This window comes from Aegilops tauschii, chromosome 3 (assembly GCF_002575655.3).
Source record: "Aegilops tauschii subsp. strangulata cultivar AL8/78 chromosome 3, Aet v6.0, whole genome shotgun sequence".
Classification (NCBI taxonomy): Eukaryota; Viridiplantae; Streptophyta; class Magnoliopsida; order Poales; family Poaceae; genus Aegilops; species Aegilops tauschii.
Window position 1 is genome coordinate 602,499,747 of NC_053037.3, and position 4,956 is coordinate 602,504,702.

Sequence of the window (4,956 nt, forward strand, 5' to 3'; positions counted from 1 at the left end):
GACTGGGCCATGACGCCAGTTATCTTCGATCAGCCGGACCACCCAGCCCACATACCGACCCCTCAGTGGCAGGCTTTGGTGGTTGACCCGGCAATTGGAGGAGTCCGATTGTGCAAAGTCCTAGTGGACGGTGGCAGTGGGCTCAACATCATTTATGCCGACACACTAGAGGCAATGGGCATTCCGATGTCCCGGCTCAGCATACGACATGGTATTGCCATTTGGCTTGCTTTGTACTCTGTCTATCAGTAGTTTGCTTATCCATATAAGTTATGAAATGTGCAGAGCAACTCCCGACCGACGAGGATCCGGCAGACGGAGGCGAACTAGGAGGCGAAGCTTGTCTCGTTCCAGCAGGAGATCGTGCAGCTGGCCGCGGTGCTGAACGGCGACCACCAGTTGAGCAGCCTGCAGGAGAGGATCAGGGAGAGGATGAACGTGAGGGAAGGCACCTCCTACATGAGGAGTACCGTGCGGCGCTTCTTTGAGGCCGGCATGTCGGCCAAGAGGATGGGCCTCGCCGTCGACGAGCAGATCGTCAAGATGAGGCCCTCCCTCACCACCAGGACCTCCACTGCGGACCAAGATGATCGTCCGTAGAGAGCACACATACATACACACATAGGAAATTGATTGATGTTGGGGAAAAGAATTACTAGTACCACACGGTGTGGTCGTGCTATATGGGATGGAACTGCTGTAGTAGGATGGATGGATTCGGCAATACATGGGCTGTGGAAAAACCAAACATTCGTTCTATGTGGTATACAAGCAATGCAGCATTCGGCAATGTTCTCTCCTGACGTAGACCGAATATGTTGGGTGAACCGCCGCGTCAGGAAGCAAATCGACTCTCCTCGCTCACGTGCACTTCTGCCATGGCAGGCCATAGCTAGTCCATGGATCCGTGCAGGAACGTGCATGCCGTTTAGAGATGTTTTACCGTGGAGTGGACCGGCTGGTTGTGACTGTAAACCTAACTAGCATAGCTAATTAACATGTCGATACATGGCCATGACAAGTCACCGAAAAGGTTGGCAGCTGGTACACAGTAGTGCTACTGCACAGAACTCTCCGGTGCCATGGCCACCTGGGTTGGAAACACCTCGTGCCACTTGCACGTACCCTTTCGGTGTTCGTCTGCTCAAAAAGTTTTACTATGGTGAACTTCCAAGTATAGTACTTTGTGCTGGCATCGTCTAATATTGGTGGAAACACATATACATTGCATATTAATAAATAGAGTAGATTTGGAAATGTTGGCAGATTGCCCGTCTAGCTCAGTCGGTAGAGCGCAAGGCTCTTAACCTTGTGGTCTTGGGTTCGAGCCCCAAGGTGGGCGTCCAATTTTTATTTTCATTTACCTTATTCATTTAATAGGACATAACTACTTGAAGTTGCTTTAGAAAACTTTCTATTTTTTTCCTTTTAAATTTACAAGTTCAATGTTTCATATTGTTTACTAAATGACCCCACTTTATCGATGACTACATGGAATAAGGCGGAAAAACGCAAACCAAGGATATGCGTCATAAAAGTCAAAGTTAAAATGAGGATATTTACATTTGTTTTGCATCTTGATGTTCCACTGGGACTCACTTAAGACAAAATGCACAACAAAAAATCCTTCTGAATTGGACTAATCCCAGAATTTTGAAAAACCGGATGAGTCGAATATTGTGAGGGATAATTTGAGAAAATGCCACATCTTTCCTGGGACTTTGCTCCTATAGCACACCTATCTTTTTATTGGATTATATACCATACCTTTAATCAATAGCTTGACAAAATACCACAAATTAAATGTTTTTCCTTCTTTTCCACGTCCAGGACCACACCTCATTTTTGCTAGGACGAATTTGCCCTCAGCTGTTTCCTGGTCATACAAAACGATCGACACGAGACACAGAACAAAGCACAGCGCCGCCGCCTCGGTTCTCCTCCCAGCGCCACCGCCTCGCTGTGCCTCCTCCATGGCGAGCCGCCACCTCGCCGTGCCTCCTTCCCCAAACTGATGCCTCGCCCTTCCTTCCTTCCTTCCAGGTGCGCCGCCACCTCGACGTGATTCATCCCGCCGTCACCTTGTCCTGCTTCCTATACTCCCGGACAGTCCACACATACGTTCTGCCGCCGCCCCGACAGGTTGCCTCTGTCCCTCCCTCTCGCTCTCTCCCCCTCCCTCCCTCCCTCCCTCTCTCATTTGATCTGACCTGTGTATTGAAAAACTCTAGGCCATGGAGATTATGCTGGAAGAGGAGGAGAACTAGCGGGCACCTTCAGAGGTATGAGTAGAACGTGTTGTTCGCGGAGATTGAGCCAGAGGGTGCGGCTCTGAAACGGTTAGAGATAGAGGGCGTAGCTCTGGAACGGTTAGTCGATCAACCTAAGTTTTTGAATTAAAGGGTTTTGTGAATTGTTAACTGCATATTGACGAATACTTATGCCTACTCACTGTTTCTATTTGAAAAATCGTGTAATTTTGTAGGGAAGAAGGTGCGGAGTTGCGCGTTGTCATTTATAAACTAATTGTTAGAGTTCTTCGATTTGTCGCAAAGCTTGACGTGGCAACGAGCATCAAGTTCCCTAGCATTTGAGGTTAACATGAAACGTTTTACTGTTGAAAAACTGATCGAACTCATTGGGTCCAAAGTTGTTTGGGGGAGTGGGCAGGAGGTCCATATTTTTTGCAAGGACAAGCATTTTTAATCAGTTGAGAGGATTGATAACTACTGGAGATTGCTCACATCATTTCTTGAGAGATAGGAAGAGAAAGAATTGCTTGGGCTAGCTCAAGTTGTGGACATTGCAAAGGGGGTTACGGCATCATCTTGTTCAGAAAATGTCCCATCTAGTGAGATAGTAGACAACATCATTTGCTCAAGTTCTGACATTTACCAGTCAAATGCTAATAGTGCATCATGTGTTGATGATTCTACAAATTGTAATGTGCTTCGTAATAATGAGAGATATGTGCAATCTGATGGTGGAGTTGTCATCGATTGGTCTACTCTTGAGATAACTCCTATTGGTGATGATATAATTGCTCCTATGTCCCAGGAAAACATGTGTGAGGTACTTGGAATTGAGGATTAGGTTGAGGATGCTCAACCAGTAAATGATCCAGCTCCGGTTGTTGTGTGCCATGCTAATGAGGAGTTAATGGCCGAGGGAGCTATACCAGTTGATGACAAAGTTCCTGAAGATATAGAAATGTCATATGACAAAGATCATCCTAAAGTTGAGAAAGGTCCAATCTTTCCAACGATGATTGATTGTAGGAGAGCTGTGAGGCAATGGGCAATTAATGAAGAATTCAACCTTGGGACTCATAGAGCTGACAAGACTAGGTGGATGGCACATTGTATGGCTGATGATTGTCCATGGAAATTAACATGTCGTATTATGGCTAACAAGACAAAGACCATGGTACTAACATAGCTTAATATTTCACCTTTTTCTATTATTTCTATTATGGTAGCATCATATTATTTGAGCAACACTAAGAACTTTGTTATGTATGCAGGTTAACCAGATTGGACCAGCACACATGTGTTTCGAGTAGCAGGTTAAATTCAGCAATGGCCTCACAGGATTGGGTTCAAGAAAGGTCTAAGAAGATTTTAAGGAAAACTCCAAACATTGGCTGCAAGGATTTACAGGAAACGCTGGAGGAAGATTAGAATGTAACCACTGGATATCACACTATATGGAAGGGGAGAGAGAGAGCAAAGGATGAGATCTATGGTTCTTGGGGTAGTAGCTTCCGTTACCTATTCAACTTCAAAGCAGAGATGGAACTTAGATCCCCCGGAAGCATTGTTGAGGTCGATACAAAACTAACATATGGTAAAGTTTACTTTCACAGATTCTTTATGGCACTTAAGCCTTGTGTAGATGGATTCCATGCTGGATGTAGGCCTTATCTTAGCATAGACTCGACTTCATTGAATTGAAAGTGGAATGGTCATTTAGCTGCATGCACTGCTTTAGATGGCCATAATTGGATGTTTCCTCTTGCATTTGGTTTTATTGAGGTTGAAGATGAAGATAATTGGAAATGGTTCATGACACAGTTGCATAGAGCATTAGGACCAATTTCAAAGCTTGCTATATATACTGATGCATGTAAAGGCCTAGAAAATGTAGTTAAGAAAGTTTTTCCTCAAGCAGGAGTGTTTTAGGCATTTAATGCAGAATTTTTCGGAAAGATATAATGGTGACATAATTGGACGCATGTGGGCTGCAGGAAAGACATATAGACCATCAATGTTTGAGTACCACTTTTCCAAGGTTCTAGAATCTAGCCAAACTGTGGGCAAGTACTTGCAAGATTACCATACTCTGAAGTGGATGAGGTCTAGTTTCGACACTGAGATCAAGTGTGATTACATTCATAACAACCTTGCAGAGACCTTTAACAATTGGATAAAAGGGACCAAAGATCTTCCCGTAGATGTGTTAGCTGACACACTTAACGGAAAGATAATGAAATTGGTTGCAACAAGGAGAAAGATTGGGGAGAAGCTACAAGGACGGATGTTGCCAACAGTTGTACAACAAGTGAACAATAGAACAAGGGGGCTTGGGCACTTGAAAGTTACCAGATCAAGTAATTGGAAAGGTGAGGTGAGGGACATCAACAAGGACAATTTGAGGCATGTGGTTAACATAGAGAAAAGTGAGTGCACGTGCCCTGAGTGGCAGCACACAGGTAAACCGTGTGAACATGCACTTGTTTTCTTGATTGGGAAAAGGAACGTGAAGATGGAAGATTATCTTAATGAGTACCACTCTCTAGAAAGGTTTAAGGCAACATATAAGGGGGTTGTAGAGCCCCTCACAGATTGATCACAATGGCCTAATGTTAAATTAGACTTTTTATTGCATGCACCACTCCCCAAAAGTTCCAAGGGAAGAAAAAGAAAGTTGAGATTTAAAAGTTGCCTTGAAAAGGGA

The 4,956-nt window shown here is 44.4% G+C and overlaps 1 non-coding gene across 1 annotated transcript; it reads left to right on the forward strand.

Moving 5' to 3' along the window:
• The first annotated feature begins 1,269 nt into the window (after positions 1-1,269).
• TRNAK-CUU (transfer RNA lysine (anticodon CUU)) lies at positions 1,270-1,342 on the forward strand. Its single transcript has one exon. It is a non-coding gene; the product is annotated as a tRNA-Lys (tRNA).
• The last annotated feature ends 3,614 nt before the right edge of the window (positions 1,343-4,956 follow it).